This window comes from Dermacentor albipictus, chromosome 7 (genome assembly GCF_038994185.2).
Source record: "Dermacentor albipictus isolate Rhodes 1998 colony chromosome 7, USDA_Dalb.pri_finalv2, whole genome shotgun sequence".
NCBI lineage: Eukaryota > Metazoa > Arthropoda > Arachnida > Ixodida > Ixodidae > Dermacentor > Dermacentor albipictus.
Genome location: NC_091827.1, coordinates 58,350,100 through 58,361,530, shown reverse-complemented (window position 1 = coordinate 58,361,530; position 11,431 = coordinate 58,350,100). Strand labels below are relative to the sequence as shown.

Sequence of the window (11,431 nt, the reverse complement as noted above, 5' to 3'; positions counted from 1 at the left end):
TGGTGGCTGCTGTGTGGACAATGTCTGGGGGAAGGAAAGGTTATGTGGACCACGGAAGTCGTAAGAAAACTGGTTTCTAGCTGGCTGCTCGTGTTTCGCAAATGCTCTAAATTGAGCTGGTTGCAGTCTTACATGCCTTCCGCATGCGAATTCTTTGCAGAAGAAAGTAGCCAAAATTCCCTTCCCCCCTTTCCCTTATTTTGCATTTGCATTCATTTTTACGTTTGCAGTCGTAGCAATTTGGGCCTCTTGGTATGGCCGTTAGTAAGATTACTGGATTACTAGCACTCTGTCTTGACTATTTTTTACTTTGTTCCCATGTACTCCGCTACAACCATCTTTCTAGTAGAGTTCAGTTTTCAGAATTTTGTATCATTGTGATTTGAAAGATGGATTACATGTATGAGTTATCGTTTGTGACCACACAGAATCATAGTGGAAAGGAGAATGTGCACTGAGAAAGAGGCTGTAGCCTACAATAGTGGTCGTGTCGAGAAGTTAGCGAGCCCAAGGCAATTGTAAATGCCAACGCAGTATGGAGAAGTGCACATACCAGGCTAAGCGCGATGACCTAGCATGAGCAGGGAATGAAAAAACAGGCCAGTCTTCGCCACTCTCTCACTGGCGTCAGCTGTGCTAGGACAGGACGACCAAAGCCAGCAAGAGGCCAGAGGCGACTGGACCTGTTTCATTCCCTGCTCATGCTACGTCACTTTACCCTGCCCGCTGTTTGTCGGTACCACCAGCACTCGGCGACTACGGCCGCTAAAGGCTTTCCCTCAGCACACAGGCAAGCCTTAAACGTAGCTGTCAAAACTGGTAACTAAAAAAGTAGAAGCTATGTAACATGATCCTTGGCTATCCTGACCGTAGCACAAAAGCTGAAATGAACTAATTTGCTTCACTTACAGCAAGCGAAGCAACAAGAACTCAAGTTCTAGATGGGTAGTGCATTAATTAACCTGGTTCTGACAGTGTTGGTACAGTCTGTGGGGGCATGCACAGCTCAAGCTCGAGGGTTGTGAGGTTAATTTCTTTGCACCTGGGAAATTCTTTCATTAATAAACATACAAATGGTTTACCACCTTTGGTATACTGTGCAATGCCATTATATGTGCAATACATTAGGAGGAACAGGTGAAACAAACAAACAAGAGTGTGTATTGACATGGCAATATTGTACAAGCAGACTTATTTAGGGTATTAATGCATTGTTTAAACTCTGGCCTCTTTCTTCAGTGAGCACAATGTGGGATAGACCATTGTTGCCAACCCACCACTGTAGCAGAAGCTGCTGGTAGTTGCAGGTCTTAGTGTGAACTGTGTGGTAGCCACGGTTGGGAAGTATTTCATTTGTCAAGAGTGATCATTTTCATATTGTATTTTACGATTGTGCACATTTGTACATGATTACAAAGAGAAGTCCGCTACCAGAAGTGTATGACACCCTTTTCACCACGAACATTGAAAACAAAAAAAGACAGTCCACAGTGGCCTTCTGCGTGGCCATTGTGGACATTAACTTTATTTCATCTTACGCAGAAGCTAGGGACTTTGGTAGTTAGGGCGGCTGGCATTATGCATTACTAGAAATATTGTGCCAGTTGCAAGCATGGTGAAATCTCTAGCGAAAGCGTCTATCTGCACATGTGTACGCACGTATGTGCACAAGTCGACACATGCCTGTCTGCACGTCATGGCGGTGATGATGATGTGATGAATGTTGTCATTGAGTCTTCTCACTGCTTCTGTGGTCCGCAAACCTCCGTTTCCGAGAGTACGCTTTAAGTTGTGTTTATTTCTTCTCACCTAGATCTTTATTTATTTGTGACCACTTTGATGTTGGTTGGGTGAGGCACTGTAATCTCCGTTTCTTTTACTTTTCGTGTTGTGCATATTGTGACATGCAATTATGATTTTAGAAATCGGTAAGGGCACGGGAAGATGAGTATAATGCGTGCACTTTGGTCACCTTTGTGCATTAAAACTGTTCTTACACATGCGAGCAAATGGCCTCAGATCTTATCACGGTTATTGGTAGTGTCTGTGTATGTCGTAGATGCAGTGAACATTAAGGCAGCTTTAATGGCAATGTGTTTTTAAAGACTTGTTTCTAGAAAAGATATGGTGATTTTAGTAGGAAAATGACTATTCCTTGCAGTCATCTCTGCTTCAGAGAGCAAGATGCAATAGCTGTGTTAATAGTGTCAGAAATATTTGGCTATGACAAAGTTTCACGAAGCTTTTGCAGCATGTTGCTGACTTGGAAAGCAAAAGAAGTTTAAGAAATCGAAGATGCTCTTGCCCGATGTCGTCACTTACCAGCAGCAGATGGGTTCTAAAGTTGGCCTGTTTTTTTTTATTGACCTAACACGGTTGCTGTCAGGTGTACAACGGCTTCTCATATTCTTGTGGCTTCTTTTATGAGTTTTTGTTTTTGGCATAGCGACTTCTGCTAACTAAATGTTGCTTCTGTTAAGAGCTGAACTCTGCCATCTTTTTGTGCATTTGTATGCGTTTGGTTAGCACTGAAGTAATGTATACTCGTAGCCACTTCTTTGATGCTACCAACTCTTTTTAGGAGTCGAGCTGCATTTTGTTTTGCGGATGGCACTTGCAAGTTGCACTAAAGGCAATGTCCAAAGCAGTGCACTTTATCTCATCTGCTTCTGCAGAAGCCATGTTCTCTGGCCCACTGTGTAGCTAGAGATAACTGGCACATCCTGTTGCACCCCGCGTAAACACTCAAGTGCTGCCCATGCATCCGAAGTGCTGCCATACCTGCAGTATCTCAGCAGTGTCTGTGGTGCTCACTGCAGACTGCCCACCGTGTATGCCCTTGAACACATCGCACTTTAAAACCATCACCTGATGCGAGCACCAATGTCTACTGTCTGTGCCTTTCCAATGGCAATGTAATTGACATTCGTACATTGTCAACACACTGTCCTGATGCCAGTTTCCAAAAGCACTAGATTTCATGCTGGTGCCTGTCCTTAGTTTAGCAGTCAGTGGAAGCACATACATGCTCACGGGCCTGCTTGTTCAGCAATAAATATGTCATATTTCACGGTGATCGTCACGAAGTCCTTGTCGGCAGACAATGATGTTTAGACACAGCAGTGCCATGCACATATACGTATGCATTTCCTCCTATTGGAGTATTATTTTCTCACAGACTGCTAGTTGTATGGTGCTAAATGGTTCAATGCAGTCTGCATAGTATGGATCGAATATTGCCTAAATGAGGAAGACGAGGGTAAACAGTTTTTTCTGCAAAACTGCTTGCCCATTTAAGTTCAGGTTTCACACGCAGCTAGCTTTTCACAGTGTAGATTGCTTGTGGATGCAGTAGTTACACATCTTATTGAGGATAAATTAAAAGCATTTGTCCGCAGCAGTGCCAGCCAATAGATGTACATTTTCTCAGCTATGTAGCGATGGTGTTAAAATGGTAATAAAACCAACTGGAATAAAAATGAAATAAACATTAAACAGTCAAAAATCAGCAATATACATGCACTTGTAAAAGGATAAATTAGCTGCACACAGTTTTGGACACTACAAGTGACCAATTGTGTGCAATCGGCACGTAACAAATAGATAATTAGAAGGCTTGTGATTTATCCTGTATGCAACAGGCAAGTACTGCACTATTAGACGTTAGACAATACGCACTGTGAACTAATACTGCCATGCAGATTTTTAGTATAGATGGGCCATTGGTTAAGGCAGAGCAGCAGTTTATACCGTCGTCCTTTTTTATACAACATTCACTACAGATGTGAGTGCGAAGGAGGAAGTTTGGAGCTTGACGTCGTTTCATTGTATGGAGATGCAGTCGTGCATTTACAAAGTCTGATGTTGAAGTGATTAAGAGTATGAGGCAGTGACCTTGAATGCGTGAGTTCTGGTGTGCGATGCTCGAGTCCATAGTTCTTACAAGGACAGCCGTTGGTCTCACCTTTGCACCTCTCGATTGATTGTCCTCCTATTTGAAGCACATATGACTCCGATATAGTTTTTTTTCGCTCACTTTGTGCCTTGAGCCAGCAATGTTTTTGCAGTGATGCCACTTTCATGCCTCCTGTTCGTATAGCACATCTCTATCAAACAGCGTTTCACTGCTCTAGGCATAGAGTTTCCTACAAAAATCCCTAGGGGGAGCTCTTGGCGCTAGCATCTAGGTACTATGGGAGCTGCAAGCGTGTTGGTACAGCCAGCGTTGAAGCAGTGCACGGATTTGCCTAAACTTACTCCTTCTGGCTTCAAACGGCCTTGCGACTTTGCAGATTGGTGATTTTTGGCCGAGTGTGATTTTGACCAGATGATAAAAGGTATCCCTCATGACTCTAGGAGACCGATTGCATTGCTGTGTTTAAAAAACTGGGAATGCTCGGAAATTGAAAAAAGTTTAAGCATGATGAGTAACATCATAAGACCACCCTGAAGCTCCAAGCATGAAAATCGGACAAATCCTAGTAGTAACCATCATACCCATGGTAGCTGAATAGTTACAGCACCAGAATTTCCTCTAGTAATTTTTGTAGGAAACTCTGTGGCTGTAGAAACACAAGAGATATTCGGTTGACCTAGATTGATAAAATGCACTTCTGGACTAAAGAAATGTGTTGGCCATGCCATTAGTGGAGGTGTTCGTGTGCCAGAAAAGGATGCAAAAACAACTAGGGGCTGGCAATGCCACTTTGCAATTTCTGGGCCAGCCTATTTTGGTAGCGGCTGCTCAGCAATGGATAGTTGTTTATATCAGTAAAAAAAAGGGGATTGCATTTCATTTTAGAGCAAGCAAGGACTTCAGAACTTCTGCGGACTTTTCGTGTGGAAAAGGGGGCTTGAATATGTTTAAGAAAGGTGATGTTTGTGACATCAGAATGACATCGTTGGCATCATGGCTTGAGTCTGAATTTCAAGAAGAAAGCTTTCCTGTTGTTTCCTCCAGTAATAGTTGACTCTTTTCTGCCAAGAAAATGCAGTCGCAAGTATCAAAAAATGACAAAAGATCAGTGAATCTAAAACATATTGCGGTGAAATGTTCTCTGTAAGAGCAAGTTTAAGCTTTTACTTTTCTTTTTTCACTTACATGTGCAGAAATCGTCTATTCGCGCAAGTGCTGACAACATTTAGTTTGCTGTATTAAAGCAAAATGTCAGTTTCTAGTGACCACTGGAAGCAAATGTGTTACGGGCCTTCAAATGTATTGCATTTTTTTGTTTTAGTTTTATAGAAATGTGAGCGTCCAGTTTATGACAGTAACGTGGCAACTAAAGAGGTTATGTGACTAGCACCTGATGGAGCGTATGAATGCGGCAAAGGTTTCCTGTTAACTGGCACTGGTGCTGCCATACCACTGTTACGTGAACTGAAATTTTTGCAAAACTAATGTAGCCGAAGTAATGCGTTCACATAAAGTGTAATTCAAGGTCTTGATGGCTTTGAATGCTCGAAAAAGTTTGGTTTATAGAATTGCAACATCTGTTTTTGTTGGAGAGTTGCGTAGTACTAAACTTGATGCCTTATGTTTAGCAAAGCTAATCTTCTGATTTTTGTAAATAATTTTTGTAAAACATAATCGTTGGCCTTAAGAAGAAGTTTACTATCATCGGTCACTGGAAGTGGGCTTTTCCTTTCACATGCAATAAATTTCGTTCAACTCTGTTAAGGTGCTGCCCAAGGAGGGCTTTCTTGAATTTCACATTCTCATTCAAATAGTGCTAATGCTTTCTCTTAATGTGTTTAATACTTTCTGGGCATGCAGATGCCCATTTCCCACGTGGGAGCGGCCCGCTTCGTGATGACTCACGATGTGCAGGACTTCAATAAAGTTTTACCATACCGTCCCGTGCACATGCCATAGACACAGCTGCCTTGATTGCATCTCTTGATTCCTTGCACCGACCAGATTTGTGGCCGATGTTTTGAAGAACTTGTCTGTTCACGACGAATTCTACAGTGATGCACTTTCTGCATTATGGCATTCAAATTGCTTCCCACATCTTGACTGGTGTTCATTGCGTCATGCTGGCGGTAGTGCCTGCCGTGTTGATGACAAACATCTATGCATATATCTATGGTACCCATAGACTGTGACTTGTCTGCTAGCCTGTTAAATTTGCTCTTTGCTGATTATGAAATGGGTGAATATGTTTCCTTGCATGGATGTCAAAGCCAGTAAAAAATTTTTTGCCATTTTTTTTTGCCAGCTGTTTATAGATACTGTGCTTGAAGACAGCGCTTCATTAGAAGGCTTGTGCTGCAGTGTGCAGTGTTAGTATTATGGATGCTCCAACCGTGAATGCCTGATAAGAGGTAACATATATCATTGTGATTGTTATACACAGTGTATTATGCATAGTTCCCATGTGATGCACAAAGGTATTTTTTTAGCTTGTATGAAGAGGATTGATAAGATGTTTTGTCCATTTTTGTTTGTTACGCAATATTGTAGGCTCATGAAATACAAACTGCAGAAACCTACTCTTGTCCGTTATTCATTACTACACGTCACAATGTTGCCTGTGGCACACAAATTAGTGTGCGCTAGGTAAGTTATCTTTATTGTGCGGTGCATGTGTCCGGCCGTTCATCGCTTTCTTGAATGCTGTCATGTGTTGGGTGCAGAAAGTCGTTGGTAAAGGGTCCCTGAAACGATTTTAGTATTTTCTAAGAGAATCTTTGAGGAGAGCTTGCGCTAGGGCTAGTTGGTACACGGTATTTAGAATGAAGACGGAACACGCCAGTGGACACGTGGACATGGGACATAGAAAATATCTCGTGGCATTTTTTAGTTTCAAATGTATTGTAACAGCGCACTATATATTAACCCCCCCACAGCCCCAAACATATCGCATGAATAAGGATTAGAACTTTTTCTCCTTTGTTTCTGGCCACAAAGAGTACATTCGTATCCAAAGAGAAAGTGTAAGAAATGTATTCGTTTAGTAATTAATGATGGCTTTCTGAACTGCCCACAACTGAAAGCTTGCTCTAGCATAGCAAGAAATGCTACTGTGAACTTTGACTTGACTTTCTCACACTTAAATAAAAGTTTAAAGGTGTCAAATTGAGCGTATCAAAAATAATATATTGGGCTATTTGGGGTTAAAAGCTGGAAGTCATTAAAAATTGCCCTCCCCTTAAGCTGCAGTGTTCTCTTCATATTTTGCGCACTTGGGGCTTTGCCCCGCCTCCTTGACTACAATGTCATCTGGCAATGTGAATCGTTCTTTGCTTCTACTTGATTTGAAACAAGTGCCTGAGATCATTTTTCTAATTTATTTGTTTTCTCCTTACTGTGGTGTTGGCAGCAGCAGCCTCGCTGTGAAGTTTACTTGCGGTGTTTATGTCTACAGCGTGCAGCCACTGCGGTGCGCGTCCCAAATGCACTGGCAATGCAAAGTGAGGGGGAATAAGAGCACAGCCATGGCAAGCAAGTGCATTAGGTGCGTGTGAGCACCACACCTTTATTTTTTTCTCCTGCCAGAAGACATCGCTACACTATTATTCCACATGATGCATAGCAAGTAGTATACTATGAAGGCTTTAAGAGATTCTCATTGCTCGTTTGTGATACAAAAAAATACTCTGTCACATAGGTTTTTGATGTACAGCCTCTTGCTTTTGTCACGAAATTTGACATCTTTATTACATGGTGTCTTATATCTGAAATGTTTTGACCACCAAACGAGCAGAGTGATGCGTGCCTGCAGCCAGAGGCCACAGCGCACCACTTACACTCTTGACCAAAACGTGTACGTCATGTACTGTGGATGCACAAGTGTGGAGAAATGTGTGGTTTGATGCACCCTTACGCCCACAAGTTGTAGTGGTAATGGTCAAGTAGTAATTATGTAGAAAGCATCGTAGATCGAAAGTAATTGTGCCAGGAAACGAATGAAGCCAGACATCTATGAATGCGTTACTTTTGTAGCTTCTGTAGCTTCTGTAGCTTCTGCAGCGTTGCCTGCAAAGCATGAAATGGAGTATAATGATTGTTTCTAAAGGACCAGAGCACAAGTTGATCAGAGGTAATCCCCTTCGTGGCACACCATAATTAAGTTGTCACCATTTCATAATCAGAGTTCCGAGTTGCTGTTAGTCTTCCAGGAGCGTAGTGCCCTGGGCACATCTTTAGAGTCGGTAGTTTCAGGCTGCATGCTGAATATGCATGCTGTGGGGGTGGCTCATTTGCGCTTGTAATAAGAGAAGTTTCAACTTCGTTAGGTTGAATCTCGTATAGTCTGTTGTCTGTCTGTGAGTATTCTAGTATTTTCTCTAAATTCGGTCTAGACTGTCCCACAAAATTCGAGATGGCTGGCAACCCTATATTATGCTCATCATAGAGTTAGTAGAACAACTCTAGAGGAAAAGCTGGGCCGGAAAAGTGGGAACCTCTAGGGCGCCGCCCTGTTGCTACTGGTCAATGTGGCCAGCGCAATTACTATTGAAAGAGCTGAGAACAAGTACAGGTCACCTTATGCTTTGTCACCTAAAAACGCATACCTGATGGCTTTATGAAGGTGGTACGTTAATATTAAGTTTACAGAAAGCGATCGCTAAGTCCGTGACTTATGTAAATCACGATGTACGCATTCATGCAATAAAGGATGACGCGAATTTCGGTTTCGAATCTGTTTTTTGGATGCGTAGTAGTTTCGTTTGACCATTGGTTTGACATGCGATCGCGCGTCGACATCGGACGCTATGACACACTCGTGCCTTATGTGCCACCGAAGCCCCGAAGTGGTCTGGCATATACCTTCACATGTAAGTAAACGAATGTATCTCCTTGTTGAGAATATCACGCGAGTAGGCAGCTCTTGTGATACATCACAATCGTTCGAGAAGCGTCACAGTAGAGCATTTTTCTGCATGCGGAGCGGTGTTTTTATTTGCAGGTTTCCCTTCAGTAGGAAATTGCTGGACAGGCGGACCAGCGCACCGGAATTGTATTGGCGAAGCCATAAGCAACTCAAAGAATCTGTTTAATTGTTGCACTTTGAACAATCATGCTTCTACAAAGGCCACAGCAGAAAAACAGCCTGATGACCGAGTATTTCTGTGCCACGAAGTAATCAAGAGGCGAGTGCCTAATGCGGACGAAATAGAGTGCATGGAGACTTAGAACGACAGAAAGCTGAGCTAGTTCGTAAGGATTCATTATGCAAAACAGAGGTGAGGCGTGCAGACAGGACACAAGAGTAGAGAAGTGGGCGGCGCGCGTGTTGTTTGCTTGTAAATACTCTACTCTTGTTTCCTGTCTGCACGCCTCACCTCCGTTTTGCATAACGAGTGCATCAACCCACATATTAATAGCTTAGGCGTTTTATTAACTGTGGAATATTTTCAACACTTCCTTGCATGCCATTTCATGTCACAAATTTGTGCAGCGAATCTATTTGCATGATCGACTCCGGGCCTGTGGGACCGTTCACTTGCACTTGATGCTGAGTCTTTTACATGTATCCATAAACTGCAGATATGCACATCAGATCCCTGCGAGCACTTTCAAAATTCAATTATTTTCGACAACAGGCACATATGCAATACTGACATAATCTGGAATACCACTAAGCAGCTGGGACACATTTTTGTTGACCATACTCGCAGGTAAAATAAGTACATCATGTGGACAGCTCCAGCTCATTTTCCTTAAGTCAGTGTGTACAAGGGTTATGCAAAAATAATTTTTTTCTCGCGCGCCGATTATTTTGCTGTATAAGCAAGAGAACCCACCACGTTAGTGTAACGTATCTTGTGCATCACACTAATATGTGCTTTCATTTACCAAGTGAGATGAGTTACTTTTATGGCTCATTCAGTCATATCGCACTGCAAGCTGCATTCATCAATCTTCAATGGGATTTTGCAAATGTTTAATGAAACATGTTTCCCTTTTATGCAGATATGCAATGGCAAGCCCTTCCGTGTGTTCCAAAGGTAAAATTTAAGCTCTAAATTAAAGAAGACATTTCTAGTCAGAAACAAGCAAAAATAGTGAATGCAGAGTATCAGAAGCCCAAGGTACAGAAATTATGAGAAGTGTCGAATTATTTTAAGGAAAGAGTCGTATTTAAAAATGCAAGACCCTTTAGTGGAGGTCAAGCAAGTCAATATAGGTAGAATACTCTGCAAAATTATGCGAGTGAGGGGATGTCAAATAATGGGTCAGGAAATGCATTGTTTTTCTGCAAAACAAAAGCTGATTGCCATTACATAAGTCACTTTAGCATCATGATAAATTCAGAAATAAACCAAAAAACAAGACACGCAAAAATAAACAAAACATTTAATGATATTTCAGCAGAACTTTTTGTTGGGCTAGTTGGTGCATATTACTGAACTACTATAGCGCCAAACAGACGACACAAGAAGAAGAGACACGGACATAAGCGCTCGTCCGTGTCTCTTCTTCTTGTGTCATCTGTTTGGCGCTATAGTACTTCAGCCATTTAATGATGCTCTCTCCACACTGGGATAAATAAAAACAAACACATCACATCTAATGTGGACATATCAGATGCCTTGTGAAACACTAAAGGAACAATTCAGTTTCGAGCTATGGCACATGCCGCATAGATGTGGGGGGGCCTTGCACCAATAGTGATAGTTACCACTGCATTTAGAAATTGAAAGCATTCGTGCAGACAAGGATGATTCTTTATATTTTTGGCTACCACTTCAAATGCCTCCACCAAGTGTTACAATGCTGCATGCAGCCATACTAAGGATCTCGCAACAACACCTGCAGGTAAAAAGCAGAAGCAGTCAAAGTGCTGGTGTGTTCTGGACACTATGTTTGAAAACTTTTAGGCAAGAAGAGTGCAAGAAGCAGACATAACTGCATTTATTTCCATAATTCCCCATTTAAATGGCCTTTTCTTTTTGCTTAGACAATGCCTACGCCTAGCCATAGCAGCTCCCTCATACAGACTCCACAAACCAAGAGGCCGTGGAGGCAAATGCAGGTAAGAGACAATAAGCAATAGCACTGGTATCGACATTCATCTAATTTCTTTTTATTTCATTTAGGCAGCCAGCACACCTCGAACAGCCACCTTGACTGCGGGTGTGTCACCCTAGTCGCCAAGGAAACATTTGAGGGAAAGTGACAGGCAATGTGAACAGCCACTTCTCCATGTAAACAATACTCTTTCTCTCGGACGACTCCTACGCCTCACCACGCCAGCACACTTGTGCACAAAGATGCCGCAGAGGCACGTGCAGGTCAGAGGCAAGAAGCAGTGGCACTGGTGTCGACATTTACCCAATTTCTTTTTCTTACACTGAGGCAGCCAGCACACCTCGAACAGCCACCTTGACTGCGGGTGTGTTAGTTGATTCCTGTTGTACATATGCTCATAATAAACTTCAGTAAACTTGAACTTCATAATAAACTTGAAGGCAAATGGGA

The 11,431-nt window shown here is 42.3% G+C and overlaps 1 long non-coding RNA gene across 1 annotated transcript; it reads left to right on the top strand.

Annotated features, from left to right (window-relative positions):
- Window positions 1-8,700: 8,700 nt before the first annotated feature.
- Window positions 8,701-11,431, top strand: LOC139047466 (uncharacterized). The gene is made up of 4 exons (XR_011507160.1): window positions 8,701-8,784; window positions 9,923-9,957; window positions 10,911-10,985; window positions 11,050-11,431. It is a non-coding gene; the product is annotated as an uncharacterized lncRNA (long non-coding RNA).